The following is a 12,641-nucleotide window of genomic DNA, read 5'->3' as shown; positions in this document are numbered from 1 at the left end:
TATTACTAATATTTTAAATATATATGTATACACACACACACACACACACACACACACACACATATAAAATTGACATGGACAACACTGGAGACAGATTACTGTCCCTCCTAAGTCCAACACAGCCAGTTTTACCATCAACATTAAAGTAGATGTCATTTGAGTAGTTGAGCACCAGATACCCATAGCTAGCCCACATTCAGAAGCTATGATATACAAAAAAATATATATATTAAGAATCACATTGAGTGTGAGACACCACACTGTAAAGTTACTCAGGAACAGAGAGCACCTGACATGCATCCCACTGGGAGCATGAGTTCACTGAGTTTATGACGGCTACTGAAGCTGTTTTTCCCGTCCTACCCCTAACTGTTTCCCTGACAAAAGTGATTTCTAATATAATAATCACAAAAAACTTTATGTACATCCTTTCCAAGTACATTCTTTCCTTGAGCATATTATGAACCATGCATTTTATTTCTGGTCACCTTGAATTATTTCTAGTTATTAAAAAATAAAAGCTGACCCAATTCTTGTTCTCAATTTAATGACCAATTTATTTAACTATCACTGCTGCCTAATACAGAACTATCAGCACATCACTAGAGTACTAAACATGAGAAATTAATCAGTGATTGTTTCTACAGGTAGCTATATATATATATATATTGCTCACTTGTTAAGTGCTAAGATTACAAATACAGAAGCAAACATTCATTTTTACTCAGGCACACATGCTTAATTTAGTTGTATCTCTGAACTTCAGCTGCAACATATCAAAAGCTCCCTACTAAGAATAAAATATTTGCAACAAATTGCCAAAAATGACCTATTTCACAAAACATATTTCATACTAAAATGAAAAAGGTGAAATTCAAGGTACTATGTCATGGAACACTTTATTCAAAATAAAAACAGGGAAATTCTGGTCACATTCCTAATCCTTACTTTCCTCCCCCCAGCATGCCTTGTTCCTACTATCTCATTTCACACTTCATACAAAAGCATTTACATACTCTTTAAACCAGTTCTCCTCTTTTATGAATTTTGGCAAGTACATTTCTTTCTGGAGAAAGAAGTGGAAAGAGGTTTTACCTAACTGGCGAAAGTTATTACATGTTCTCTTCCTGGACCAACTATCTTACTGTTTACACAGCCCTTCCCTAACCCTTCAACTTCCCACTTCAAATCCCCAAGGTATGATCATAGATAAATTATTTTCTCAACAAGCTACTAAAAATATCAGTAACAACATATGAGAATTTAATGGTAAGATACTCAGCCCAGAATGAAGAAATTCTTGATCCAAGGGGACTCAATTATGTAATAATGCTACACTCCTCCGCACCCCCATTTAAAAGCCTTCTTTAAAACTCTGCTCTTCTGTTGTTGTTGTTGCCTATCCCAAACATTTCCTTTAGCTCTAGTACTCCTTCTGTTTTTGGCCACACAGTGCTGCATGAAGGATCTTAGTTCCCTGACCAGGGATCAAACCTGCAACCCTAGCAGTGGAAGTGGGGAGTCTTAATCATTAGACTACCAGGGAAGTCCCCTGCAGTATTCTTTTAAAACAGATTTGATCCACAGTCTCTGTTACTTTGTCTTGCAGTATGCTACACTAACAATCCATAAAAGGAGAAATATATTACCTATGACCAACAGGCTACTTCCTCATTTTGAATTTCAGATGCTCAAGACAGGCTTTGTGCCTTCCTACATCACTGTAATGGTTTTTTGTTAATAATGACCCTTTTCCCAAGGAAGTCCAGAAGTTATGTTTCAACAATCATGTCATCATGGAACAAGCATGACTTCTTTCTAAACTCCAATACTAGATAGCCTTTTATTTCCACTCATTTCCACATTTAATTTACTCAAAACTCAGCATCATCAAGATAAGAAATGACTACATAGAAATTTTTAAGTTTTCTTCTAACACGTCCCTTCAGGAAAATGTTCATCACAGTACTGCAAATAAGGAAAATGAAATGAATGTAATTATCTTAGAACAACAACAATGAAGTTAGGAAAAGTCTAATCACAGAAAATGAAGACTTTCTTTTACATTTGAGTATGAATTTTTTAATTTTTCCTTTTCACATTCTCTACTCTTTGTGGAATTCTCTATTATAAGTGAAACTCAGTACTGATGTAATTTAAAGTAAGGGCTTATGTTTTGTTACTTTTTGTCCTTATGGATATTCCCATTATTGACAGTGCAGCCAGTCTGTCTGGCTGTCCTCATTTATCCATAGGAACTAAAAGAAGTAAAGGTGTTTTCTGAGTCAGAGGCATCAAATCCCCTTGGAAAGCTAGTTCCTCACCACCAAATCTAAAAAAGGGAAACAGCAGTGATGTCCTCTCGTTGCTCAATGTTCTTAGTAGTTACGACCATGCAGTAGGTTTCAAGAAAAAACATTTATAAGAGCATAAGAAAAGAATGAGGGAGAAGAAAGCGGTTCTGGTTAATCTTACATTAAACACAATATTTGAATAACTCTGACCAGAAAGGGCAGTTTTGTCAGTTTTAACTTTGCTTCCACAAACAACAATCCTATCATTGAAACGGACGATTTGAAACTGATTAACCCACCTTCTCCAGAGAAAGCCAAGCAGTCAATTTTGAAAGCAATGGAAAAGCAGGACCCCATAACATTCTCTTTTCCTTCAAGCATGACCCCCCAACAATATTGCACAACTACTCCACACGCCCAATAGACCTAGTTTGAGTTAATTTGTTCCACAGGGGGCTCATGCTGTCCTGTTTTAGTTGGACACTTTCTTCCAGATCTCTGAATATTCAATTTATTCATCTTCTTGGTCTAATTCAAAGCTGTCTAAACCAAATAACCTTTTCTAAGGATTCCAGACAAAAGTCATCTCTATCCTACTATGAGCTTTCACAAACTTTATTCCATGGCTCACCAAGAGTATGCTTGAAGGCAGCATATAGTACAAACTTGATGAATGAAGGTAGCTGTCCTCCTTTTCCCAAATTATTAGTAGTAGAGGAATAAAAGTGCATCAAATACCTGTGATTCTCCTGTAGTTGCAGGTACTGAGTCAATTCAGTTTTCAAGTAATGTCTAAATTTTCTACTGTTTTGTTGAGTTTCTAATATTTGTAAAAATGGATCCATTACCTCACCTTTCTTTTAATCCAAATATAATTACCTGTTATATAATGAGAATCAGAAAAGGGAGACAAAATCCTAAACCTTCATTTTGGTGAAAATCTAAGGACTTTGCTCTATCTGGTCTACCAAGAAGTGAAGAAGGAAGGGAAACTAAACTCATTTGAAATTTACTTCCTTTTACACTAACTCAGCTTACTCTTTGTTAAGCTGTGAAAGAGCACGGAAATAAGTGAAAGGCCAATAGTCAAAAGGCAGAGAGAAAAAAAAAAGGGGGGATAGAATAATTCACAAAATGATCACTGTAAACTCAAATAATGGCAAATTAACCATATAAAGTCATTATCCTACAAAATGCAAAACTGAAACTTAACGCATCGTCCTTTAATAACCTTTCAATTTACTATTTAGAAAAAAGTGTAGCCTGCTATCAGCTAGATTAAATTTGGCCATATATTCTGTTATATTACCAACATATCCAGCCATTTGTGAAGGCAAGAAAGAGTAAAATGCACTCTTAGGATTGGTACTCAACCTTGAAGTGCTGAAAGCTACTTTATCATCTAGTGTGGGGACAATTCACATGCAAGCACATGTGAATTTAACACTATGTTGTGTGGGAAGCTCAATACAATCACCACCATTGTAAATCACTCAGGTACCCACTTATTTTAACATACACAAATCAAGGCAAAGCTCCCTGTGATTCCTACCAGGATATCTGAAATCACATTTAACATTTTCTCCTCCTACAGTTCTCTTTGAAAGCTTGAGATCCAGTGGTTTTCTCCTCTCTTTTCAGTCACTACTAGGCAGCACAATATGTAGGAAACTATTAAAGCTGGACTAGCTTACATATGTCATTTCAATACTGTAATAGTACAGCTGTGCTTTATATTCCAAAAGTGACCTAAAGGCAGAAGAGACTCCTAAATTTTTTTATAGTTAGCATTATTCTAATCCAATTATAATGTCTTGTTGATTTTCTTTTCTATCTTGCCTCATATCACTCAAAACTAAAAGTACTATCATTTTTCTACATATAAGATGAAACTGTTTTACAAGTTAATTAATCACAACTTATTGTTTGTCTTGTTTCTTAAAACTATACCTAACTAGTAAAATATGATTAATGATATTTTCATATCAAAGATAATTTGATTATTCATCTATGGACAAAATCATAAAACACACTTTCCAAAACATACAATGTCTGTATAAGCTACATTTGTTTGTTTGGGGTCAAAATGAGACATATTATGGGTAATATACATTATTGATCCTTTACATTTAGTTCCTTCAAAGCGTCTTTATTTTATTCAGCATTTAGCTTAAATTAAATATTTAAAATTGAAGCTGTTCTATGTTGCAAACACAGCTAAAATGAAGAGCTTCTGTAGCAGCAGTGACCAGATTTTAAATGCAGGTAGATCAATAAAAAAAAAATATCCACCAAGTACAGGCTCCATGTGTGAGTGGAATGGTTTATAATAGCTTGCAAATGACTATGTGCTTGCTGTAACCAGCTGTTCTTAAATTATGAATATGCAACCAATTCATGTTAAAGCCAAATCCCAGCACTATTTCTACAGAGAAATCCCAATAGTTTTGCTTGTTCTACATGTTAGCTCTGTTAAGGATACAAATAGCAGTAAGCTTCCGAACAAATAGGACCAAACTATTGGCATTTCATGCACTGGGTCCATTATCACAGCAGGGGCTGTCAATCATTGGTACATTCCTATAACAGCTCAGGCAATATGACAATGATCTAGTAGGAAAAAAAAAATCAAAATCTCTGCAGCATACTCAAAGTCCTTCTGACAACCTAATGCTTTCTGACTTCAGCCAATCAGATTGTCAGACCTGACCTACAAGAAGACTTGCATCAAGCCTGAAACATTTAAAAACATCAATCATAAAAACAAAGACAGGACACTGAATTATACAGTATTAACCTCCAGGGTTTGCATACAAAGACCTTAGATTTATTTATGTCCCAGTGAGTTAAGAGCTTCAGGACACCGTTCTTTACACCGAACTGACTGCCAATTTGATGAACCTCTCTGCCCTCAGCAGGAGTGCACCGTCTTTGATTAATGAGTGCATGCTTGTGGAAAAGTGTTAAGAGGAGAAAACAGAGGAAAAACACACAATTATGTCTACACATCACTAAAGTACAATAATCATCTGTAAACAAAATGCTTCTTTTTCCTTACATACACAAGCATGCACACATGTATACACATAAAGTCAGTAAAGGTTCTGATCTATGTATTAGCTCCATTACTATTATCTCTAACATTTAATTTTCATTTGAAAGGCATTATAAAACCAAAGTACAAGCCAAATGTCATAAGTTATAAATATAACTTTTTAAAGCATTAATTTTATTTTTTAAAAATTAAAAACACCATCTTACAGAGTAAATTTTTAAATATGTAGGATAAAAACAGTAGTTTCATCTCATGCTCGTAAGAGCCATTCATTTTAAAAAGTTCAGTGTTTAACTTAAAAATATCAGGTCTCTTAAATATTTTACATCTCAGACTATATTATGATGACACAAATCACATTTAAAACAGATTTAAAAGTCATGTAAATTCACTTTTGTTTAAGCTCCATATGTAATTGTAAATTAATCAAATATATTTATTGCTCATTATTCAGTTAATAGAGTCAACAAATAAACTTACATGTGTAAGTTTAAACTTTTTATGACTCTTCTGTTTAGAGCTGCTTTCCTTTAAGAAACCGAATGTGGAAAAATTCTTACTTAAATTTGGGATGCTTATTTGCACTACAATTAAAACTATATCATCTCTAAAAATGAGCTAAGCACTGATATTCCTTTTAAAAAGTTTACATTTAATATACAGCTCAATTTACCATTTAGTTTGTATGAATGAATATATGACATGATACAAATATTTTATGAGTAAACCTATTTCTTAAAATTTGAATCACAGGCTAAGGTAACAGAATAATTTTAAGAAACTGCATGATGATTATATCAAAAGGTTATGTAAAAGTAACTATCACCACCTAAGCATATATTTTACCTTTAGTCTCAGTAATGTATGATCTATTTAAAAGAAAAGTATTTTCATAAACTTATGATTTCAGGAAATCATATTTCAGGAATCACTCAGCAGTGTGTTATAAGTGTTTAAATTTGTTTATATTGTCTAAGAAGTCCTTTTAATGGGATTTAACTAAGCAAATTATCTATTCTAATCATCAATTTCACATTTTAAGAATTTCTTTTAAAGGTAAACTATTTCAAGTATGTTATAAATGTCATGCTCTGAAAAACTATTAGTCCAAAGATTTTAAAATTAAAAATCAATAAATATTGGAACTAGAAAGTATCTTTTAACATAGTGATAAGTTACATTTTTATCCTTAAACTCATCATCCTTAAGAGTTTTACACAAATTTTTTTAATGTGTTTTCTGCTGTTGAGATTATCACTCTTATTCTCCCCCTCTCCTATCTCCTCTCCCACTGAAGGAAAAAAAAAAAGCAAGTAATTAGAAAAAGCTGAAAATGCCTTGGCACCAATGGGATGATCTGACACCATTTTAGTACCACAGTGTGATAGTTGAAACTACCAACAAAAGTTACTAGCAAAACAAAAATATAATTTCAAATTTTAAAATCTTAAATGACTGCTAGTCAATTACTGAATGTTATTTTACCTCCTCATAAAGAAAATTAAACCCTATATTGCCCTTTTTGTCAATAACTATTCTCTCTTCTGATTATCTTCTATAACAAAAGTTTAAAGAAATGTTCAATCGAACAAGTCAACATTTATGAAAGCACAATATTTTTAAAGTCTCATGATATAGAATCAAAAATTTCTTAACCTCACAAGGTAATTAATCCCTCAGAATATCAAGTTTATTCAAAATCATTAAGCCTTGATAAAATTATTTCCTACAGGGATCAAAATCACCATATCACTTTGTGCTAAATCCTATCTTCCTTTGATAGTTCTAGACAGGGCTAGTTCAAAAACTCACAAACTACAGCTCAAAATCTTTCTTTGATAAATCTTTAAACTGAAAAGTAATCAAGTTTTATCACATACTTTGACTAATTCAAGGGATAAGACAAAAAACTAAACTTTTGTGCAACTGTAATATCCTACATCTTGTATAGTAACACAAAAGTAGCAACAAAGACATTAACAATTGCAGTTCAAGCTGGGAGTGACTGTTCTGTTTCAATTCAATGACACCACTAATGGCTTCTTAGCAGTTCCATGAAATCAACCAGCTGTCAAGTTGATGCATCAGAAGGAACAGCTATGCGCTCCCATAAGAAAAAGCAACACATCAGGATGTTTGGCAAAACATCTGCCCCTTTACACTGCAGCTCTATAGTAAACACGCAAACAAAGAGATGGGGAGAAGGGCAGCAGCATTAAAATTCCAAGGTTCCATTACAGTCTCACATGCATTTTAAATAAATGGCTTACAAAAATAAAAACAAATTTCTGCCAAGTTGAATAAGTTATTTTAAATCTTTTGAAAATGCAAAATATTACTCAGATTCTTCTAGAAAGACAAAACTACATATAAGTTGTTCTATTTTAAAAACTGAGAGTAAACTATAGTTACCAAGTAAAATCTTATTATTATTTTACATACAAAACTCAGAAAGTATTACTAACATACGCCCTTCTTTCACTTAATGTGTTTAGTAACTTACGCTAACAGTATTCTAATAAATGCATTTTCAAGACTGAAGAGTCTAAAAATATTGTTCAAGAGTGTTTGAAACGGTAAATGCTGCTACAGTTCAGCCCTAGTATAACATATAACAGCAAATATACTATCCCCTGTATTTCAAAATATGTATCTACTCCTATTTCTGTCCAAACCATTATATGAATACAACAACATTAAGTTCTTACAAATAATTTCCTATTTTAAAGCATATAGTTTTATTTTCTTTAAAAAGAGAAAGAGAAAAACTCATCATCACAGGCTTTAAATACTTTTACATTCAACCATTCATTTCAAACATCTATAAAATCTGCTTTTTCCTATCTGAAACTTACAAGAGCCTCAATGTGTGGAAGTTATTGATTATGCAGCACAGTGACAATATGTACAGTGTTTACAATAGGTGTGAGACATCAAACGTACTTAACTCCCATTTTCTTAAACTGCTTATCCACTGTGCTTGCCATTTATAATCTGCCAAATCTTCTAGTCCTTTGTTGCATGTATAATTTAGAACCATCTGTTCTATGTGCTTTTAACTATTTAAACATTTTTCACCTACCTACGATTCACATAAATGTCAGACATTCAATTCAGTCAGGCTTTCTGTATTGCGTTTTACATAAAGCAAATTTCTAAATAAATAGCATAACAGATAACATCAAATAAGACTGCTACAGAGATAGAAACATACCACATACAACCTAAGTTTTTATGTGTTAGACAAATCTTTCAATGTACTTGGAATTGTTTCTATTAGCTTTTTTTTGAGTTAATGGTAGTCAATGTTTTTCCCCAACCCAGAAGACAAAGAGAATGCAAATTAAATACAGACAGTTTCATGTCCTTGTTAAGAAGAGAAGTAAATATGCTGACTGAAAATGACTACAGGAGACAGAATTCCACTTTCCCATTCAATTTGCATTGCCTCTTATTTATATACCAGTCAGTATATCATTAAGTTTGATCATGTGACCAACCGAACTTCAGTGAGGGGAAAAACTATTTTAGACAAGCAAATTAAAACACCACAAGTTTTTATTGTTTATCTTTTCATAATGGCTGACAAAAAAGCATATAGCTTGAGATTATAAAATATATTTTTAAATCAATGTTGCCTTTTAAACACTATATTTTCGCCAATCATTTTACTTAATATCTGCTACTATATTTTTAAAGTATCCAGTATCTCCAGCTTTTTTTGAAAGCTGTATCTTCAAAATGCAAAGAAATATGTAAAAAAACAGAACAGTTAATTACAAGAAGAGATCTAGGTCATCTAAAATAAGTATACATAAATAGTAACCAAGCTGATTAAAGAAAACCCTACAGGATTGGAGTAAATAAAAAAGGAAACATGCAAATATTCAAATCTTTTAAAATATAAAAAATATATACACAAAAGCCTCGTAAATACCAAAGGCCACTGTTTCCACCAGTTTTTCGCACATAGTTTTCCACCTGTTAACAAAACATAAAATGTGCAGACACCGAGGGCTCATTTTCAGAGCAGGACACAAAAATAAGCAGAACAGCTTATCGTTAACCTGTAAGTTACATGGTCCTTCACATGGTCGCTTAAAACAGGGAAAAAATTAAACGAAAAATTTACTCCTGGTAAAATTTCTTCATAAAGTTTACATGACGTCACTGGGCCCCTGAACATTCCCTCAACTTTGAATCTTAACCAGACACACTTTTTGACTTTCAGGTTTCTTCCCAGTCCTTGAAAAATAAAAATTAAAAAAAGACAGAGAGACTTGGGAATAAAAATTGCCCAAGATGGCGAAACGCTTGTTGTTTAGAGGGCAGAGGGAAAAAAAATGGAGGATATTGTAATATACACAAAGGGATAAATTTCAGCAACTCGGCCAAGGACTGCAGCTGCTTCTCTCTTTATAAGGAAGCAACACACAAAAGATAAATACAGAAGGAGAGAAAAGAAGGGGAAATCTCCCAAACAACAGGGCCAGTTCTGACTCTCCAAACATTTCCTTCCTTTCCCAAGTCCCAGTTCTGGGGTTCGTGGAACTACTTTAAGAGGAGAGGAGCCGCGAATGGGAAGGGGGCGGTGGGGAGAAGGGGAGCAAAAAGATTAAAAGAGCGAAGAAGAGTTGAGAACAGGAGGCAGCTCCCCGGGAAGAACTGCTAGGAGACGGACATTACTGTAGGAAAAGCTATGCTCCTCTAATCTCTACGCACTGAAACAGACTTTCCAGGTACCCAGATTTTTTCCCAGTTCCACCTGCCCCTACTCCCACCCCACCCAGCTCACTTTCTGTAAACTCCCAAGCCCCAAGCTACTCGGGGAGAGAGAGCAAAAGAGACCCGAATTCGGGGTGGGGGGTGGCCGGCGCAGCTTATCAGTCCTACAGGGAGGAGGGGCGGAGGCAGAAAAGGGCAGCAGTAGGCGGACTGGGGTGGGGGTGGGGGGGTATCTTGAAACTACCCCGGCGGGGATGGGGGAAGCAGCGGTTATTCCCGGTAGGAACGGCGATCGCAACCGTGCCAGAGGTGATTTTTTTGAGAAGCCAAACTGTTGGCGGCGACCTGAGCGCTGGAAGCCGCAGGGAGGAAAAAGGACATGCGAAGCGCCGGCGGCCGAGCAGGGAGGCCGGCACAAAGGAGGAGGACTCGCGGCGGCAGCGTCTGCCCACGCCGAGGGAAGCACGGCCCGCGGCCCTGCTAGACCGAAGTCCCGCACTGGCGGCTACGAATAAAGTTTACGTTCTCCTGAGACCGCACTCCCCACCTCCCACCCAGGACCGCGCATCTCCGCGTCCTCCTCCCCCAAACTGCAATCGGGACCCCGAGCACCACCCCAGCCTTCCAGCCAGCACAACAAAGAGACACACCGACCGGCGAGGGTAAACAGCCGCGGCCGGGCGGGCAGGGCGGGCAGGGCAAGCGCCTCCAGATAAGCAACTCCGGAGTCTAACCCACTCGCTGGAGCGCAGTTTCTTCTCTTTTTCGGTTTCAAACGGCTTTACAATATTTGGAATTTTCATCTTCACCCGCACCCCTCACACCCGAGGATTTTAAACTCACCTTTACTTTCGAACTGAGAGTTGCGGTGGATGGGATTTTTGCCTTCCCCAGATGGTTAAAGGTTACGATTTTTGTTTTGGAAACCCCACCACCTCCTTATTTCTATTATTATTTTTGCAAGAAAAGTATAAGGAGAGTTGGAGTGGAGGTGAGATTTGTGATCGGCAAAGCCCTGGACGCCCTCCTTCTCCGTCTTCCGCCTCTCTCTCTCTGATTAGTTCCTATCCAGCAGCAGATTGAAGCAGGAGATGATTCTTCTCAAGGTTTGTTCAGCAGCTTCACTTCTAGGCGAAGGCTTCATGAACCAAGTGACGTCAACCAACAAGGCTTCTCTCTCTCTCCTCTCTCTAACAATGAAAGTTGCTGTTAACAAGGGAAAAAAGAGAGAGAATTGTTTATACCATTTCAGTTCCAATAATAAATGACCCATCAGCTCTTAAAGTAGCCAAGGGAGGGAGGGGGTGGCTTCTTCCTCCCAAGAATCCTGTAGCTTTGAGTTTGCACCGATTCTTGTTCCAGGAAAAAGTTAAGGAACTCTGATGTTTTGTTTTACTTTTAAAAGTAGAGAAGACAGAAAATAGGATTGAAAACGTAATTAAAAAAAAAAAAAAGTACACGGGCGAATAGGGAGAGTAGATTAACCATGTCCACCTAAACTTTGTCTGTAAACTCAGAATTTGGTTAAAATCTAAAAGTCAACTAAATGTAATATGTTTGGAACTCAAAATAAAAAGCAGTACGCAAAGTGGTCCCAGGATAAAATGCTACTGCCCTAACCCAGGCAGGTTAAGCTACTGTAATGTTTATGCACTGAGTTAAAATTTAAATAAAATGTTAAAATAATAAGTCGTTTTAAAGTTATACGTTAAAACTGCAAAAGGTAACCTCAATAGTCCCCCCACACACACACTTCTGAGAAGGCAAAAAAGGTGGGCGAGGATAGCTAATTGTAGGAATTAGAGTACTTAAAAACTCAAGTTAAGACTAGGTAGCCTATTGCTCCATCTTTAAATTACACACGAGGTATACTATTTGTCTGCCCCACAATTTCTTCTAACTTCCTATTTTTTACCCTTCCATTTTCCTCCACCAATTTCAACATCCTGAAACCAATAAAGTTAAACTAAAGGTGAAGTACACCCCATTCCCTCCTACAGTACACCACCCTGTAGTTTCCTTAAAAAAAATTTTTTTTAAAAAAGGCCTTATCCTTGGTAATGCTTTATTACCAAAGAAGATAAATAATTTTTTTTTTTCATTGAGGTAGTGTTTTACCCCTGGAACACATTAAAAGTCCCAAAAGTTCATATAACTAAAAACTGCATAATTTAATTTTCAGGATGAAGAGTAAGTGAAAGGCAACCTATAGAAAAATAATTTGATCATATATGTATATTTTGTACATGCATATGTGGATAAATGTATCTTAAAAGATGCTATTGTTTTATGTTTCCTCTTCAGCTACTGGCTGTGATTTTAATTGTGCTGGAGGATCTTCATTAGTATTAACACATGGGGAGATTTCACAAAGCTGCTTCATTAGGGGAAAAAAAAAAGCTTGGCAGACTAGGTCTTTTTGCATGCACTGAGAATGTCAGCCTTACCTCGGTCATTTGTAACATAATAAGTGCAAGTACAATGATTGCAATGCAGGAGCACTGGGGGAAGGGCAGAAATACTGCCTGTCTAATAGGGATATCTGAAAAGAAGGCTGCTCATTACAT

At 35.8% G+C, this 12,641-nt stretch overlaps 1 protein-coding gene across 5 annotated transcripts in view; it reads right to left on the bottom strand.

Moving 5' to 3' along the window:
* The window catches only part of BAZ2B (bromodomain adjacent to zinc finger domain 2B), a 313,340-nt gene extending 302,286 nt beyond the window's left edge, over positions 1-11,054 (bottom strand). For 2 of the 5 annotated variants that reach the window (XM_061135321.1, XM_061135323.1), the window contains exon 1: positions 10,918-11,054. The gene's annotated coding sequence lies outside the window, so the exon portion shown is untranslated. The remainder of the gene's footprint in view (positions 1-10,917) is intronic. The other 3 variants (XM_061135322.1, XM_061135324.1, XM_061135319.1) reach the window with 2 other exon arrangements.
* Between the last annotated feature and the right edge of the window lie 1,587 nt (positions 11,055-12,641).

Source organism: Dama dama, chromosome 33, assembly GCF_033118175.1.
Source record: "Dama dama isolate Ldn47 chromosome 33, ASM3311817v1, whole genome shotgun sequence".
NCBI lineage: Eukaryota > Metazoa > Chordata > Mammalia > Artiodactyla > Cervidae > Dama > Dama dama.
The sequence above is the reverse complement of the archived record's forward strand: the minus strand, read 5'-3'. Positions and strand labels throughout refer to the sequence as shown.